The sequence below is a fragment of the Molothrus ater genome, chromosome 20 (genome assembly GCF_012460135.2).
Source record: "Molothrus ater isolate BHLD 08-10-18 breed brown headed cowbird chromosome 20, BPBGC_Mater_1.1, whole genome shotgun sequence".
Lineage (NCBI taxonomy): Eukaryota > Metazoa > Chordata > Aves > Passeriformes > Icteridae > Molothrus > Molothrus ater.
The window spans coordinates 8,483,117-8,502,166 of NC_050497.2; positions in this window are offsets into that span (position 1 = coordinate 8,483,117).

The following is a 19,050-nucleotide window of genomic DNA, read 5'->3' on the forward strand; positions in this document are numbered from 1 at the left end:
AAAGTCCTGCTGGGCTGAGCAGGCTGAGCTGCTCCAGCCAGGACAAATCTTCCCCTGCAGCTGATCCAGCTGCTCCCATCCTTTATTAAGGGACATTTGGGGAGTCCTCGTGGGCTCCCAGCAGGGCCAGAGGGAGCTGCCAGAGGGGAGTTACCTATGGCAGTCATATTTTCTGGAAAAATCCCTTTGCCCTAACCCTAATGCTCCCCTAAATAATTTCCTGCCCAGGACAAACCCTGTGCCAGCCCCGTGCTGCAAGGCAGGAGGCACACAGACCTCCCAGCCTTGGCAAGAAAGGAAAAAGCCATCAGCAGGCTCTGAAAAACCATTTCTAATCCCCATCCCAGCCTGCAAATGTGTCACCTTGGAGAGCTTAGCCTAGAGAGGCACGTCCTGGAGCTCTGTTCCCTCAGTGTCAGCTCTTTCCACCCTGGCTGGGGGGATTTTGGGATGTGTGTGTGTGTCCCTGCCCTGCCAGCTCCCTGCAAGAATGGATCCATCTGTCCTGCCCTGCCTGGTGAATGTTCAGAAGTGAGACACTGACTTACACTTTCCAGCAGGCTGGGACAGTCTTTTGGCCTCCAAACACTGCAGAAGAATGAAAAGGTCTATTTACAGTAGCAAAAGCTCCGTCTGTTCCCTCCTGGGATGGATTTCCTGCCCTGGGATTTCTGAGCAGGCTGCTTTCTGTCTCACAGGCAGTGTCTTGGCAGCTCCTTCCCAGTGCCAGGTATTACATTTTTGCACCATTACCATGGGATTTATTTCTCCAGGGGTTGTTTTGAGGGGGAAGGGAGGGAGGCACTGCTCATCCCTGTGCCCGTGTTCACAGGGGTTCTTGGATGGGGGAAGAGAGGAGGATCTGACTCCGTGTTTCAGAAGGCTGATTGATTATTTTATGATATATATTACATTAAAACTATACTGAAAGAATAGAAGAAAGGATTTCATCAGAAGGCTGGCTAAGAATAGGGAAAGAAGGAATGATAACAAAGGCTTGTGGCTCTCAAAGAGTCCGAGCCAGCTGGGCTGTGATTGGCCATTAATTAGAAACAACCACACGAGCCCAATCCCAGACCCACCTGTTGCATCCCACAGCAGCAGATAACCATTGGTTACATTTTGTTCCTCTCAGCTTCTCAGGAGGAAAGATCCTAAGGAAAGGGTTTTTCATGAAAAGATCTCTGTGACACATCCGCCATCCATCCCCAAGGCCTTGGGAAGCTCTGCTGCACCCCAAGCACGGCAGCTTTTCCCCTCGTAGGGGTAACTCTGCCCATGGATTTACACGAAACTGGGCTTGGAGCTGAAGCCTTGATTCCCAAAACTCCTGTTTTGTGCAGATAAACAAAACTCTACAACTTTTGTGAGAGTTGTAAAGCTGCTATGTTTATTCCAGCGCTGGACACGGGTGGGAATTGTTCTCTTAAAATGACATGTGTACTTTTGGGAACTTCAGGTCTCTTTTTATCTCCTTCTCAAATACATATGCATACAATTTCACAATGGGTTCATCCATATTCATTTTTATGAATTTCGCGTGACATTTGCTGCTAGTTCTTCTTTACCAGAGAGAATTCCTGGGTGAGGTTGACCTGCTCTCACAGCAGTCTTTCTCTCTATTACTTTCTGTCTCTCTTTATCTCTCTTCTCAGTTTCCCTGAGCTTAGGCTTTTGCAGTTAGACTACACAGCAAGCTACACACTCAAAGATGTACATTCTACTGAATCAAAATGGGTTTTTACTCTGGAATATTTCTACTCTGCTTCACTCCAGGCTGGTGTTGCTGGAGGCAGTTAAGGGAAATGAAGGCCCAGGAGAAATGCAAGTCCCAGCTGGGAGTGGGATATTCCAGGTCACAGCTGGGATGTCACCTCTGTCTGGTGGTGCCACTTGAGGAACATCAACCCCTGAGGCGTCCAGGGTTTCTTCCTTGCTGCTCACACATCCTGGAGAACACAAATTTTTCCATCCCTGAGATCCCTCTGCATCCCAGAGTCCCTGAATTTAATGATTCCTAAGGCTGAGCAGCTCATAAATTTCCCATGGCATGAAATGGATTGCTCTTGTTAAAAACCCAAACAACATCCCAGCTGTTCCCTGTGTCCATCCCAGCCCTAACAAGGGGAAAAAGGAACCTTTGTCCAAGCGCCTGGAGGGCTGCAGCTTTTTCCATAGGATATCTCAGAGGGCTGTTGGATTCATTATGGTGCCTTGGAGCTGCAGGATGTGTTTGGCGAGGCGAAAATTCCCTTTTTTTTCCTCTCCTTGAGTCAAAAGCTGTGAGAAATACAAATCTCTTGGGTTGTTCTGGAAGGCAGGGAAGAGGATGGGGTGGATTCCACAGGGTGGGATTCAGCCTGGCCCTGGCTCTCCCTGTTGTGTGCTGTCAGCTGGAGCTGCACTGTTGTCAAACCTCTGGAAGTGATGGAAATGGCAAAGCCAAGAGTAATTCAGCTCTTGGAGGAGGAGGCTGATGTGCTATGCTGTTTTTTCCTTGGAAAAAAAAAATTTAATTAAACCTTCCTAAATATCCTGAAAATGCTCATGTTTGGCTCTTCCACAGATGTGAAACAGAAACATTTGTATTTTTTATTTAATCCACATTCATGCCGCCTGCTCTCCAGAAGTTCCAAATTTTCATGCAGGATTTTAACAAGCTCCGGAGAAAAACATTTTTTATGGCACTCACCTCGTCTTTCCACCTTCCCCTCAAGTGTGGCAGGAATCTTGTCTCTCACCTCTGAATGTGGGGATTTTTCCAGACTAAATCCAAGGAAGAGACGCTTCCAAAACCCTGGGAAGAGACGGTGGCAGTGCCACGAGGCGAAGCCAGGGTGACAAATCTGATTTATTTCAGGGCCTGTGGCAGCAATGGGTTGGGTTGGTGCTGCTCCCCTGGCACAGAAGTGTTTCTGAATTTCTGCTGCGCCCCAAAAGCTGCTGCAGGGGGGACACTGGAGAAATTCCTGCTTTTTTTGGGGACAAACACGTGCTGGGTGCCCAGCAAAGGCTGTTTGACAGCACCGCTGGGGAGGGATGCTCACAGAATTATCAAAATTGGACTTTTCAGCCTCTCCTGCTGCTAACAAAGGCCACAGATTATCTCCTGCTCGTATTCCTGAGCTTTAATGGGAGGGATGCTATGGAGAGCAGCTCTTCTCCTCCTCCCCAGGGTTTTGGTGCCAGCAGAGCACTTGGGGAACAACAGAGCTGCTGTTGGAAGCAATAATATTAACAGGCTGCCGTGGCAGGGGCTGCCAGGGCTGAACTCACTCTGGTAATTGCCTTTTGGCTCCAGCACAGCTCCGGGAAGGCTCTGCCTGCTTTGGGGGATGACGGATGGGACTGGGAGTGCTGGGCTGGGAGAGAAGGGGGAGATGGCCCCAGAAGGGTTTGCAGCCCAATTCCAGCTGGGGGAAATCAGTGATGGAGGCTCTGGTGGGCTGCTGAGGTTCTCCATGGGCATGGAGAGCTCCACATCTGTGACCGCGCTCACAGGGGTCTGAGGATGAGGGAAGGGACGAGGATCTGACTCCGTGTTTCAGAAGGCTTGATTTATTATTTTATGATATATATTACATTAAAACTATACTAAAAAATAGAAGAAAGGATTTCATCAGAAGGCTGGCTAAGAATAGAGAAAGAAGGAATGATAAGAAAAGTTTGTGGCTCTCAGAGAGTCCGAGCCAGCTGGGCTGTGATTGGCCATTAATTAGAAACAACCACATGAGCCCAATCCCAGCTGCACCTGTTGCATTCCACAGCAGCAGATAACCATTGGTTACATTTTGTTCCTGAGGCCTCTCAGCTTCTCAGGAGGAAAAACCCTAAGGAAAGGATTTTCCATAGAAGATGTCTGTGACACGCATCCATGAGGATCCCTGCAGGCAGCACTTGTGGGGTGCTGGGCTCATCCCTCTTCTCTTCAGGGCTTTCTCTTCCTGCCCACGCTCTCATCCATCACACACTTTTCCCCAGTATTCTTGAGGTAAATCCTGGAAATAATCTGCCCCAATGGCTCCAAATTCACCCCAAACTTTCTCTTATCACTCTGCTTGATTCCAGGTGTATTTTTTTACCCTTGGTGCTGATTCTGCTCTGTTGTTTGCAGAATTCCCAGCAAAGTTTCCTTTTGGGCATGAATTTCCAGGATCTGAAGGTGAACCAACTTCAGCCCCACTGAGCGGACATTTTGAACAACAAATCTTGGCCTCAACCCTGCTATAAAAACTGAAATTCTGAATTTCTGAATTTCTGAATTTCTGAATTTCTGAAATTCTGGACTGAAGTGCTCAGTGACTCTGAAGGGGACAATTTATTCCAAAATATTCTCCTGCTGTATCCATGGGGTTTCAGAGAATGGAAATGATGAGAGACACACAGATTTGGTTCATCCGCTAAAACAGCCCCAGCCACGTTTCTGTCCTGTCCCAGGGGATGATGGGGACGGTGAAATGAATCACAGGGGAAAAACGAGCAAACAGAGTCACTGCTCTGGGATTCTGGGGGAGCTGCTTTGGGATTCCAGAGGTTCCCCTGGAGGCTGGAATTCCTGCAGGGTCAGGATTTGGGGTGCAGCAAGGAGAGAGCAGAGCAGCGCTCTGGGCTGGCTTTGCTCCCACCCAGGGATCTGTGGGATCATTTTACAGGGGAGCACGGGCTGAGCTTTTGGTGGATTTGTTTCCAACCTGGGTGAGGAATTTGCTCAGGCTGTGCTTGAGGAACACAAAGATTCAGAGGGTTTTTAGTTATTCACTGGGGGGTGCAAAAATGCAGGTGCTGGAGAGGCCCAGCGTGTTGGGAGAGGGTTGGACCAGCACATCTGGGATGTTCCTCACACTAAAACACAGCTCAGCTACCACAAAATGTGCCAAAAATCCCTAAATTGTGCATGATGTGACTGAGCAGTTTCAATTCAACACTGCCCAGGCACCCAAATCCTACACCCCAAAATTAGCACTGAATTGAAGCCCTCCACGCCTGAAAAACAAAATAAAATTCAAACAGCCACTTCTGAGGTTTTCCTGCCTTGCATTGGATCAAGTGAAAAGCCACAGGTGGAAGATTTGCAGGATATTTTTCAGAGCTGCCTGAGAATGATTTTGACATGTTTGCTTCCTTTGGGGTTGGCAAGCTCTGCCTCTCTGGGACTGAACCCTGTGGAAACTTCTCATTTCTCTCTGCTGGCTGGGGAGGGGGAGGCCAGGTGTAAATCTGTGCTCCCAATCAGTCCTGCAGCTCAAAATACCCAAATTCAGGGCTTTTCTCAACAGAACTTCTGCAGCCAGCGCAGAAACTGCTGCTCAGCTCCGGGGATTGATTCACTGAGAGGCTGTGGGAGAGCTGGGAAATATTTTCAGTTTGTTCCTCAAGCCAGTGGCTTGGTGAATGAGTCACTTTGCCCTGGGTTTTCATGGGTTTTCATGAAAATCCAAGGCCTTTTTCCCTGTGTTTTCATGAAAACCCAGAACCACTTTTCCCTGGGTTTTCCTGAAAACTCAGAGCCATTTTTCCCTGGGTTTTCATGAAAACTCAGAGCCACTTTTCCCTGGGTTTTCATGAAAACTCAGAGCCGTTTTTCCCTGGTTTTTAATGAAAACTCAGAGCCGTTTTTCCTTGGGTTTTCATGGGTTTTCATGAAAAATCAGAGCCACTTTTCCCTGGTTTTTAATGAAAACTCAGAGCCACTTTTCCCTGTGTTTTCCTGAAAACTCAGAGCCATTTTTCCTTGGGTTTTCATGAAAAATCAGAGCCACTTTCCCCTGGTTTTTCGTGAAAATCCAGAGCCACTTTTCCTTGGGTTTTTATGGGTTTTCATGAAAACCCAGAGCCACTTTTCCCTGGGTTTTTCATGAAAACCCAGAACCATTTTTCCCTGGCTTTTCATGGGTTTTCATGAAAACTCAGAGCCATTTTATCCTGTGTTTTCATGAAAACCCAGAGCCATTTTTCCCTGGATTTTCATGAAAACCCAGAGCCACTTTTCCCTGGGTTTTCATGGGTTTTTATGAAAACTCAGACCCATTTTTTCTTGGGTTTTCAGGAAAACCCAGAGCCATTTTTCCCCAGCTTTTCATAGGTTTTAATGAAAACCCAGAGCCACTTTTCCCTATGTTTTCCTTGGTTTTCATGAAACTCAGAGCCATTTTCCCTGTGTTTTCTTGAAAACTCAGAGCCACTTTTCCCTTGTTTTTCATGAAAACCCAGGACCATTCTTCTCTGGCTTTTCATGGGTTTTCATGAAAACTCAGAGCCATTTTAGCCTGCATTTTCCTGAAAACCCAGAGCCACTTTTCCCTGGGTTTTCATGGGTTTTTATGAAAACTCAGACCCATTTTTTCTTGGGTTTTCATGAAAACCCAGAACCGTTTTTCTCTGGCTTTTCATGGGTTTTTATGAAAACTCAGAGCCATTTTTTCTTGGGTTTTCATGAAAACTCAGAGACACTTTTTCCTGGGTTTTTCATGAAAACTCAGAGCCACTTCTCCTTGGGTTTTCATGAAAACTCAGAGCCACTTTTCCCTGGGTTTTCATGGGTTTTTATGAAAACTCAGACCCATTTTTTCTTGGGTTTTCATGAAAACTCAGAGCCACTTTTCCCTGGATTTCCTGAATACCCAGAGCCATTTTCCCCTGGCTTTTCATGTCCAGCTCCAGGCAGGAATTCCACCCCACGTCATTGCTGGGAGTTCTCATCCAGCCCCTGCTGCTGCCTGCTGCTCTGTCCCAGGCCAGACTGCTTCCTGCTGCATGGAGACAAATCAGCAGAGCCTGTGGGACAGCCTTGGAGTGCTTGCCCTGCTCCAGAGGGGTTTTTTTGGGAGAAAACCCCAGATCCAGCAGGACAGGTGCTGCTCCTGTGGGCTCCGCGCTTCCTCTCCTCGGCTCCTGCAATCCCGATTTCCTCCTCTCTCACATCTGCTTTCCACATTTGCTGCCTCCTGCTCCATCCTGGGGTCTTTCAGAGGAGACTTGAATAATTTTTTTTTTTTTGGAGGTTTAAGAGTTGTTTTTTTAGACTTACTCAGCTTTGGAATCACAGTTTCTCATGGGGTGCATCAGATTGAGGTGGTGCTGGAGAGCTCAGAGGGAAAAAAGCAGCAAATTCCCCCATGGAGCCACTCTGTGGACTTTGCAATCCCCAAGGATGTATTAAAAAAAATCAGATTTGAAAAAGAGTGAGGTTTTTGGGTGTTTAACCTAGTAGCAAGGATGTATTTTAAAAATCAGATTAGAAAAAGAGTGAGGTTTTGGGGTGTTTAACCCAGTAGCAAGGATGTATTTTTAAAAATCAGATTAGAAAAAGAGTGAGGTTTTGGGGTGTTTAACCCAGTAGCAAGGATGTATTTTTAAAAATCAGATTTGAAAAAGAGTGAGGTTTTTGGGTGTTTAACCCAGGAGCAGCCCTTGTGCAGGTTGCTCAGTGCTGAGCAGAGGCAGGAGAAGGAGTCCTGATGAAAAATGAAGTTGTCTGGAAGTTGAGGGGGCCTTTGCAGTGGAAGCAGCTGAGAAAATGGTTTGTTTTAATCATTTTTTCCCTCAGGGATTGAGCATCATTTCTAAGCATAAAGAGGCTGTTGATGTAGCAGCGAGGGAGTAAAAGCTGTTTTACTGCAGTGGTGGAACAAACACGAGGATGGGCACGGCCTAAAGGCTTTCCTGAGTTATTGGTGGTGGAAGCATGGCCAGGGAAAAAAAAGCAAAGTGTGGCATCTGAGTGTCTGCAGGCAGAGCATCAACCCCTGCTCGTGGAATTTGTTAAAAGCTGGACTCACCTGCAGGAATTCTGTGCAAGGCCATTTATCCCAAGGAGTTTTGTGAGGCTGCCCTAAAATCGGTGGGACACAGAAGGAATTAAAGACAAATTAACTTCTGTAATTCCAATACTGTGGAGCCTAAACCAGGATTAGTCTGCTCCCAACACCTTTAAATGTCAAAGGAAAGCTCCTGCTCCCTTTGGAGGGGGAAACGCCATCCCAGAGGTGTGAGAAAGGCAGGAGAATCGGGAGGCATGGCTGATTCTGTGCCATGATGCCAAATGGGATTTGCCAGGGTTGGTGGTGCCAGGAGCTCTGTCCTGGGGAGGAAAATGCTGCCAGAGATCCCCAAAAAACCTCCTGCAGCTGATGCTCATGGGACAAACCCTTCCAGCAGCAGAGACAGCAGAAGAGAGCTCTGACTGCCCCTGCCTGCATTTCAGTGTCTGTCCCATCACCTGCTCAGCAAGGAGAGGAAGCATTCCAATCCTGGCAGCCCTTAAATTGCCATTTTGCACTTTAGGATGCTTTTCTTGGTGTCATGTTTGGTCCCACCGAGCAGTTTTTCCTCTCCTTTGGGTCCCTGGCCTCAGCAGCAGAATTATATGGGTATTTTTTATTATATTTTAGCCAGCTAAGATGCTCAACAAATACCAGTTTGCAGGAGGACATTTATGAGCAGCATGAAATTACCATCCTGGAAAAGCCCAAATCAGGGCTATAAATAGGGAGGGGGCTGGAATCTGCACAGGAATAGGGAATATCCCCTGGGAACAGAGCCTGGCTCTGGGCAGGACAGCCCTGCTAGCCCGGCTTGAGCAATCCAGCACTCTGAATTATTATTTTATTTTATTTTTTAAGCTGGCAGGATGCCACCAAACCTTCCCCTAATCCCTCTCCTTGCAAGGATGGGAATAACATCTGGCCAGGCTGACAGTAGTCAGGCTTTGGAGGAGCAGAGAGCTCTGAAAACTGAACCTCCTCGAGCCTGGTGTGCATTTATCTTCCTTTGCAGGACATTAGCAGGCAGAGTTTGTTTTCAGTGAGTTATTTAGCAGAAAGAGGGATTAGACCTTGGGCTAGCATTGATTAACCCCTGCATGTTGAGTTGTTTAACAGCATAATGGATTAGTCATGTTTGCTGCTGACCTTTGTCAATTGAATCCTTCAGCCGGAGCTCCTCGCCCGGCTTTTTAAAATACACAGCTCCTTAAAAAAAATATAAGAAAAGAATAAATAGAAATAAGTGGGATATGTGGGGAAATAGCCCTGGAGCGAAGAGCTGAGCACAGAACTGGGGCAAAGAGTCCCAGGATTTCTGGTGTTGGGTTGGACATGGCAGGAGTGGAGCCCCGTGGATGGGACTGGCAGTGACAGGTCCTGAGGGCTCTGCTGGAGCTGGGGATGGATCAGGTGGAAAATGCCTGGGAAGGGATTGGGTTCTCTGTGGGGCTGTGAAAGTCCAGTTAGCAATGGGATTTATGGCCACCCTGGAATCTGCCATGCTGGTGATGAAGAGTTGACTTCTTGAAGGAAGGGATGGGGCAGAGGTGCTGAGAACAGGAACAGCTGAAGACTCATGGCCTTTGGTGGAACCAAATTAAATCAGTTGAGCATCTGAGCTGGCTAAAATATAATAAAAAATACCCACATAATTCTGCTGCTGAGAACAGGGACCCAAAGGAGAGGAAAAACTGCTCAGTGGGACCAAACACGACACCAAGAAAAGCATTTTAAAGTGCAAAATGGCAATTTAAGGGCTGCCAGGACTGGATAAAGAGCCCTCACAGAGATCACATTTGGACCCAGGAGAATGTCTGAGCTGAGGGTGTCTCCTCAGACCTTCCATTCCCTCAACACTGCCACAAGAAGCTGTTTCACTTTGACTTTTTTGGTTTTTTTTTTTTTTTTTTTAAACAAAATACCTTCCTGCTGCAGCCAGGAGCTCTTTCTGGGCTCGTTCTGCTGCAGTACAAGTCAGGTCAAGGAGTTTGTTTGGTTTACTAAAAACGATCCTCCAGTTCAAACAAAACTTAATTTGTGGAAGCCCCGTGGCCTCTGTGAAACACAAACCCCTCTGGCCTCCTGATTTATGAGCACAGAGCTAGGGGGAAGCCTGGCCAGAGGAAAAGGAGCTGGGGACGGGTCCAGGAAAGGCAGGAAAAGGGGGAAAAGCACCCAAAAATGGGGAACCACAGGGACAGGAGCTGGAATGAGCTGGCAAAGGCTCTGCTGGCTTTGTTCTGTGGGAAGGGAGAGGCTGAGTTTAGGACAGGTCTAAGGTAACCCCAGGCTTTGGGTTTGTCTCTAATTGTGGAATGGTTTGGAAAGGTTTGGAAGGGTTTGGAAAGGTTTGGAAAGGTTTGGAAAAGTTTGGAAAGATTTGGACAGGTTTGGAAAGATTTGGAAAGGTTTGGAAGGTTTGGAAAAGTTTGGAAGGTTTGGAAAGGTTTGGAAAGATTTGGAAAGGTTTGGAAAAGTTTGGAAAGGTTTGGAAGGTTTGGAAAGGTTTGGAAAGATTTGGAAAGGTTTGGAAGGTTTGGAAAAGTTTGGAAAGGTTTGGAAACGTTTGGGAAAGTTTTTCTTTGGTTGTTGATGTGTTTGAAGTTCTTTTTGCTGTTCTTGACCAGATTTAATTCCAGCTAGGCCTTGCCCTTCCTTATCTCATTTTTCCTATTCTGCTAACATCTCTTATCAGCCAGAATGAACATCCCACGGGTGCAGAGGAAAATTCTGGGATCAGGCACCCAAGCTGAACCTCTGGAGCTGCTGCTGGCTCTGTAAATTTGTGACTTTAATCTTCAGCCATGATTATGACGGACAAAGCGGGGCGGGAAAATGAAGTTTGTGGCGTTCAGTGAAGCCCTTGTGGGGTCAGGGGGGGTTTGGGAACCTCTTCAGTGCTCGACCCTTGTGGGGATCAGAGGGCAGGGGCAGCCCCTGGTTTCCCAGCACGCTCTGTGTATCCCCAGGGATTATCTCCTGCAGTCCAGACAGATTATCTGGGTTTAGCCTGAGCCGCTGCCTGCAGAGCAGGGGGAGCTCAGCCCCAGGATGGGAGCAGGGGATGGCAGCTCCTCCCTGGCCCCCAGGCTGGCTCTGGGCACGCAGAGGGCAAGGGCAGCTGAGTTCAGCCTCCTCTCTGAACAATTCATCCCAAATTTCACGGCCTGGGATGGCTCAAACACATCCAAGGCTTGGCCTCGTCACCCTGGAGCTGCAACAAGGCTGGAAAAAGAGGAGGAGTGGAAAGTCTGTTCCCTTTATAAAGCTATTTCCTCTCTTCAACAGAGCTGTGAAACACCCAAACATGCACAAAAACAAACCCCACCTTGTGCTGCTGCTCTTTCCACGCATGGGGCTGGTCCTGGTGCCACCTCATGGCAAAAAATCCCATTTGAATTCCCACGGGAGCAGCTGGGATTTGGGAGAATTGGTGCCCAGCTCCTGCAAAGCCCCAGCAGGGGCTCAGCCTCAGGGGGAGTGGGAGTTTGTGTTTTTTAGGGGGGAAAATTTAACTCTTGAAAGAGTTTTCCTTTTTCTTCTTGCTGTTTGGGAGGTACCTGGTGAATATTTCATCATGCCTGGGTTCTAATTAAAGCATTAATTGTCTGTTCTGCCTGAAAACCCGTGGCATTCTGCTGTCAGTGATGATGGGCTGCCCATCACCTCTGAAAAATGTGGATTTGGGATTCAAAGCAGCGTTTTCAGGAAGGTTTTGGGGAAAATGCTGCCACTCTGCAGGGTGGGAATGGGTGTGAAGAGCCCTGGATAATGCACTGAACTCCTTGTTCAAATTAAAGACCACCCAGAGCTGTGAGTTTGGGGCAGTGCTGAGCTCTGGGATTCCAGATGTGAAGTTTCCTCTGTGGATAAATGGAGAGTTTCCTTCGCCAAGTCTCTCCATCCAAATTGTCTCTTTAGGGCTAAATCCTCCTTTTTTTTTTTTTTTTTTTAAGCTGAATTTGGGAGCAATCCTTTCCAGGTGTGGGATTATAAATCAGGGTTGGGATTTGTGATCTCATTTGGGCACAGAACAATTGATAAAAATTGAATTAATGGCAGAGATGCAATGGTGTTTATAAATTTTCCAGGAGTAAAGGCTGGCATTAAGACTGAGGAGGGAAAATGTGCATTTTATAGATGTGTTCTCCTCATAAATGGTATTGGAAATCATTGCTGAGAGCAGCTGCCTGTCCTAATTATTTATACAACAGCTCAGGTCATTTTAATTCCTCATTTCAGCCTCTTCCCCTCAGCTGGCCATGGGGTGTAAGTGGTTATCAATAATTCTTTCAAATTTATCCCAATCCTTTCAAACTCCACAACAATGGCTGAATGCTGCTGCTGATTTCATAGCATATCAATTATTTTATTGTTTTTTTACATTACCTATATCCCTTAAACCTTTTTCTTTCTTTTCAAAGCCCTCAAACATCTCCTCCATCCCATAAACACCCCCCAGCTGGGCTCAAGATGCACTTGGGAGGAAAACACTTCCACAAACTTCTGCTCCTAAAGAAATTTGGCTCCCAGCCCTGCTGTGCTCCCTTGGCTGCTCAGACACAGCCCTGGCTGCCTGCTGGAGGGGTTTGGGGTCGGGATTTGGGATTTGGGGCTGGGATTTGGGATTTGGGGCTGGGATTTGGGATTTGGGGTTGGGATTTGGGGTTGGGATTTGGGATTTGGGGTTGGGATTTGGGGTTGGGATTTGGAGTTGGGGGTTGGGGTTTGGGGTTGGGATTGGGATGTGGAGTCGGGGCTTGGAGTTGGGATTTTGGGTTGGGATTTGGGGCTGGCATTTGGGATTTGGGGTTGGGATTTGGGGTTGGGATTTGGAGTTGGGGGTTGGGGTTTGGGGTTGGGATTGGGATGTGGAGTCGGGGCTTGGAGTTGGGATTTGGGGTTGGGATTTGGGGCTGGGATTTGGGATTTGGAGTTGGGATTTGGAGTCGGGATTTGGGGTTGGGGTTTGGGGCTGGGATTTGGGATTTGGGGCTGGGATTTGGGATTTGGGGTTGAGGTTTGGGGTTGAGGTTTGGGGTTGGGGTTTGGGATTGGGATTTGGGATTGGGATTTGGGGTTGGGATTTGGGGTTGGGATTTGGGGCTGGGATTTGGGATTTGGGGCTGGGATTTGGGATTTGGAGTTGGGGTTTGGGATTGGGATTTGGGATTTGGAGTTGGGATTTGGGGCTGGGATTTGGGATTTGGGGCTGGGATTTGGGATTTGGAGTTGGGGTTTGGGATTGGGATTTGGGATTTGGGATTTGGAGTTGGGATTTGGGTTTGGGGTTGGGATCTGGGGTTGCCATCACCCCCCCAGCTCCTGTGACCCCTCCTGGAGCTCCCTCCAGCTCATCTGCTCCTCTCCCACTCCGGGTTTGGCTCCCAAAACCTGGCACGTGCCTGCTGGAATTTTCCAGTTTGCCACCAGGAGCTGATTTCTGCATTTCTGTTGCTGCTGAGGAGGAGCAAACAGGCCTGTGCAAGCTCCCAAATCACCTGGGAAGCAACTGGGATCTCAGACTTCCTGCTCAGCAGAAGCTCCTGGGCCAGGTTTTCTGCTTTGCATCTGATCCAGGTCCAGCTTTGGGTGTTTTGGTGTCAGTCTGGAGCAGGAAAAAGGGAGCTGTGGGAGTTCACTGCTCTGAGCTGCTTTAATTTCATTGTCTGCCGTGTTTTGGGGCTTTAGGAACCCCCTCCCCGTGTCTGAGTGCCTCTGGAAGGGCAGGGAGTGGCTGGGAGGGGGCTCCAGGGGTTTGGGATTTTCTCTCAGTGCTGGAGAAGACAATCCAGGTGTTTCTGAGCTGCTTGTATGGGCAGAAATCAGGGAGGGGAAGGCCCAGAATCCTGGAATTTGGGGCAGAAATGGGACCCCCCCAGGTGAGCAGAAATCCAGGGAAATCCTGATTCCCTTGGTGCCATAATCAGGGATTATTTGGAATCACAGGGTTAGAGAATGATTTGAGTTGAAGAACACCTTAAAGATCATCCAATTCCGCCCCATTTCTTGTATGGCAGAAATCAGGGAGGGGAAGGTCCAGAATCCTGGAATTTGGGGCAGAAATGGGACCCCCCCCCCCCAGGTGAGCAGACATCCAGGGAAATCCTGATTCCCTTGGTGCCACAATCAGGGATTATTTGGAATCACAGATTAGTAAATTATTTCTGTTGAAAAACACCTTAAAGATCATCAAATTCTAAGCCCAAGGGACAAGGGAGGGGATTTGCAACCCACAGGCTCTGCTGGTGCTTTCACCACCCTCCTTCCAAGTCCAAATTCTTGGGATATTTCGCAGTCTGAACACACGGAGGGGAGAGGAAGGATCTCCATGGTGGCGTGGAGCAGCTTCTGCTCCATGGGAGCCTGTGGGAAGGCCCAGCTGGGAATATTGGGGTATTTGGAGCAGGAGAGAGGATGGATGGGGTCAGTCCCACAAGACTGGGGTATTTTGGGGCAGTGGAAAAGATGAACAGTGTCAGTCCTGGGGTATTTTGGAGCAGGAGAGAGGATGAACAGTGTCAATTCTGGGGTCTTTTGGAGCAGTGGAAAAGATGAACATTGTCAATCCTGGGGTATTTTGGGGCAGCAGGAAAGATGAACAGTGTCAATTCTGGCGTATTTTGGAGCAGGAGAGAGGAGGAACAGTGTCAGCCCTGGGATACTGGGATGCTTTGGAGCAGGAGAAAGGATGGACAATGTCAATGCTGGGATATTTTGGAGCAGGAGGGAGGATGGATAGTATCAATGCTGGGATATTGGGATATTTTGGAGCAGGAGAAATGATGGACAGTGCCAGTCCCCGGATATTTTGGAGCAGGAGAGAAGATGAACAGTGTCAATCCCGGGATTTTGGGATATTTTGGAGCAGGAGGAAGGACAGACAGTGTCAGTTTCTGGGATATTTTAGAGCATGAAAGAGTATGGATGATGCCAGTCCCAGGATATTGGGATATTTTGGAGCAGGAGACAGGATGAAGTGTCAATCCCACAATATTGGGATATTTTGGAGCAGTAGGAAAGATGAACAGTGTCAGTCCTGGGATGTTGGGATATTTTGAGCAGAAGGGAGGATGGATGGAGTCAATCCCACAATATTTGGATATTTTGGAGCAGGAGGAAGGATGAACAGTGTCAATGCTGGGATATTGGGATATTTTGGAGTAGGAGGGGGGATGAACAGTGTCAATCCCACAATATTGAGATATTTTGGAGCAGAAGAGAGAATGGACAGTGTCAATTCCATAATATTGGGATATTTTGGGGCAGGAGAGAAGATAGATTATGTCAGCCCCAGGATATTGGGATATTTTGGAGCAGGAGAGAGGATGGATGGTGTCAATCCCACAATATTGGGACATTTTGGAGCAGGAGGGAAGATGGCAGGGTCAATCCTGGGATCTTGGGTCCTTTTGGAGCAAGAGGGAGCACAGATAGGGATACTTGGATATTTTGGAGCAGGAGGGAGGATGAACAGTGTCAATCCCAGGATTTTGGGATATTTTGGAGCAGGAGAGAAGATGAACAGTGTCAATCCCAGGATTTTGGGATATTTTGGAGCAGGAGAGAAGATGAACAGTGTCAATCCCAGGATTTTGGGATATTTTGGAGCAGGAGGGAGCACGGACAGTGTCAGCCGCAGGTTCCACCCTGTGCAGGTGCTGCCCTGGCACACTTCACCTGCAGGCTCCTCCTGGAGAGCCAGCAGGGTGTGATTTACCTGCCAGCCTGCAGTCACCTGGGTACCCACAAAGGCTCTTCCAGCAGGGAAGCTCTTCCTGCCTGTGCCTCAGGCTCCAGCTTTTCCAGCTCCACAGCGAGCCTGGGAGCTGGGGAAGGCATCTCAGAGGCAAAGGGAGGGATTTCCTGCAGCTCTTCCCACCGAATCCTTAGGGAACGTTCCCTGAGTGGAGCGGGAGCATCGCTTTCCCACTGCTCGATCCAGGGGGTTTGGCCTCCTGTCCTTTTAGGGTTTGGTATGTTTGGTATTGATTATCCATCCAAGTGACTCTCATTCCACCAGGACAAAGATTTATGGTGATACTCATCATGGTGCCAGGTTCTTCCATCACTCAGCCAAAACCAGGGGCAGGATGAGCCACCCCAAACTCCTTCACTGTCCCTGCACGGGACATTGTCCTTCAAATCCCAGCCCCAAATCCCAATCCCCAATCCCAGCCCCAAATCCCAATCCAAAACCCAGCCCCAAATCCCAACCCCAAATCCCAGCCCCAAATCCCAACCCCAAATCCCAGCCCCAAATCCCAACCCCAAATCCCAGCCCCAAATCCCAACCCCAAATCCTGACCCCAAATGGGATGAGTCAAAGATTTATGGCCAAAACTCCTCGTGAGGCCGGGTTCTTCCATCACTCAGCCAAAACCAGGGCAGGATGAGCCACCCCAAACTCCTGCATTGTCCTTCACGTCCTTCATGTCCTTCCTTGAGTGCTGGGTGACCAAACCCACAAAGAAATTGGAGTCCAGGCCAGGCAGAGAGTGGGAATTCAGCTCATGGAAGTGTTTTTCCCCCTGTGGATGGTGAGGGCCTTAATTCTTCTGCTGTGCAGGGAGAGTGGAGAGGGTTGGGACGCTCTGGTGTGGCCCAGGGTGTGGGGTACAGGTGACACCAGTGCTATGGGGAAAATGAGCTCCAAAGGAGCTGGGACTGTCACCTGGATGTGACATCAGTGGTGCCTGCAGTGATGTTCAGGTCTTTGATGGCCCTGACAGAGAAAGTGTTGATAGCAGCAAGCATCTTCAGGGCATTTATTTAAGGAAAAGGGCTGGATTTTGTTGTGTTTTCCTTCTCTGGTTTTCATTTAATCTGATTTTGGTTTTGTAGAGGGGTCTGCAGCATTGTGGGCCACCAAGTTCTGCAGAGGGATCTGTCCTCTTCTGGGACAGGAAAAGAACTGGAGCTTTTGTTTTTCAATAGAATCAGAGAAAGGCTTGGGTGGGAAGGAACCTTAGAGATGATCCAGCCCCAGCCCTGAGCGCTGTTCTGATATTGCAGAGCCAGAACGTTGGAAGTTGGTGTTTCACCCGCGTGGGTTATCGGTGTCACTGCTGTGGTGACAGTGACAAAAAGGACCAGCAGCTCTCTGTCCCTTCCACCCCTTCCCTGCCAGAGGTGGGTTTTGCCACCCTAACTCTCACCTGTCAGGGAAGGGAACCCCCTTCCCTTTCCCCTCCTCGTTTGCCCTTTTACCCTGTGCACACACACTCTCCCTTTCGTGCCCAATCCTCGCATTTCCCACACCCCCTCCAGATGGAATCACAGAATATCCTGAGCTGGAAGGGACCCACAAGGACCGACCCCAATCCTGACCCCAGAATCCCACCCTGAGCAGGAGCCACTGAGCTTTGGGGCTGGCACCATTGCCCGGCACCTTCTGGCTGGGAAACCTTGCCCTGCTGTCCCACCCCACCCTCCTGTCCCTGCTCCAGCCATTCCCTGTCACCGGGCAGCACAGGGAATGTGGATTCTTCGTTTCTTTTTGTCTGCCAAGGTCGGGATTGAATGTGTGAAATGGTATTTCAGATGTTTATTAGTTTTTATCTGCCGTACGGGCTCACAAAGTGTGAGCTCTGCAGTGTTTCTTTCTAACAAGTTAAAAATTGGAGCCGTGTCTCTCCACAAGGTCTTTTAAGGATAAACTGTCTAATTAGGAAATGACACTTAAATTCTTTTTACTTTTAACCCAATAACCAACCACTCGTGGCTGCAACGCAGATTCTTTATCCAATTACACAATATCACGCCAACTCATGAAGAAGAGGGTGAAGAGGAAGAACCAGCTTTCACCCTAAAACTTCCATTTTGCCTTCTATATATTACTATATTCTATAACTTTAAGTTTTCTATATTCTATAAACTTATATATTCTAAAACTATATTCTAAAACTTTTTGTTCTATATATAAAATATATATATTCTAAAACTTTAAGTTTTCTACCATGTGATATTACACACTTCTACTCAAGCTTTACAATCATAATCTCTAGACTATATTCTATATCTTTAAGTTTTCTATATTCTATAAACTTATCTATTCTAAACTTTATATTCTATATATAGACTATATATATTCTAAAACTTTAAGTTTTCTACCATGTGATAGAAAATTTATAATCATAACCTCTAGACTAGATTCTATAAGTTTTCTATATTCTATAAACTCAAACTTTGTAATCATAATCTCTATACTATGTTCTATAACTTTGTTTTCTATATTCTATAAATTCAAACTTTATAATCATAATCTCTATACTATATTCTATAACTTTAAGTTTTCTGTATTCTATAAACACATATATTCTAAAACTAGATTCTATATATAGAATATATATACTCTAAAACTTTAAGTTTTCTACCATGCAATATTACACACTTCTATTCAAACCTTATTATCATAATCTCTATACTATATTCTATATACTTATATATTCTAAAACTTTATATTCCATATATGGAATATATATATTCTAAAACTTTAAGTTTTCTACCATGCAATATTACACTTCTACTCAAACCTTATAATCATAATCTCTATACTATATTCTATAAACTTACATATTCTAAAACCATATTCTAAAACTTTATATTCTATATATAGAATATATATTTTCTAAAACTTTAAGTTTTCTACCATGCAATATTACACACTTCTACTCAAACTTTATCATCATAATCTCAGTTCTATCATTCCATTTTGGAAGCTTTCTCCTTCTCCTCAGTGTTCCTTTGGGGGGGGGTGGGTTAAGCACAGAAAGTCTAAAATTTGGATTTTCCAGTCTTCCAACAAGGGCACATCCCGAAAAACGCAGGGAAAAGCGAGGAGACGGCAAGAGGCGGAAAAACTCCGTGTGCTGCTGTTCCAGCGGGGGGGAAAAAACGAGGAAAAAAAATAAAAAAAATAAAAAAAATCTCTTTTGGGGGCCGGGACATCCCGGGGGCGGGCGCTGGGGGGGCCGCTCCGCCCGGCCCTGATTTGCTGCGCTGCTCCGAGATTGACAAACTCCGGCCTCGGGTTTAAAAGAAGGGGGAAAAAAGGGCGGTGTGGGGAGAGAGGGAGAGAGAGAGGGAAGGGAAAAGTTTTGCGGAGGAGCAGGCGAGGCAGGGCCGGAGCTGAGCGCGGCGGAGCCCCCGCACCCTCCGCCCGCCCCATGGCTTTATAAAGGGCTGCTCCCCGGGGGGGGCTGCCGGGGGGGCTGAGCGCCTGCTCTGCGCTTCTACAGACAGCTTGGATTGGGGTTTTTTTTTTTTTGTATTTTTTTTTAAATAA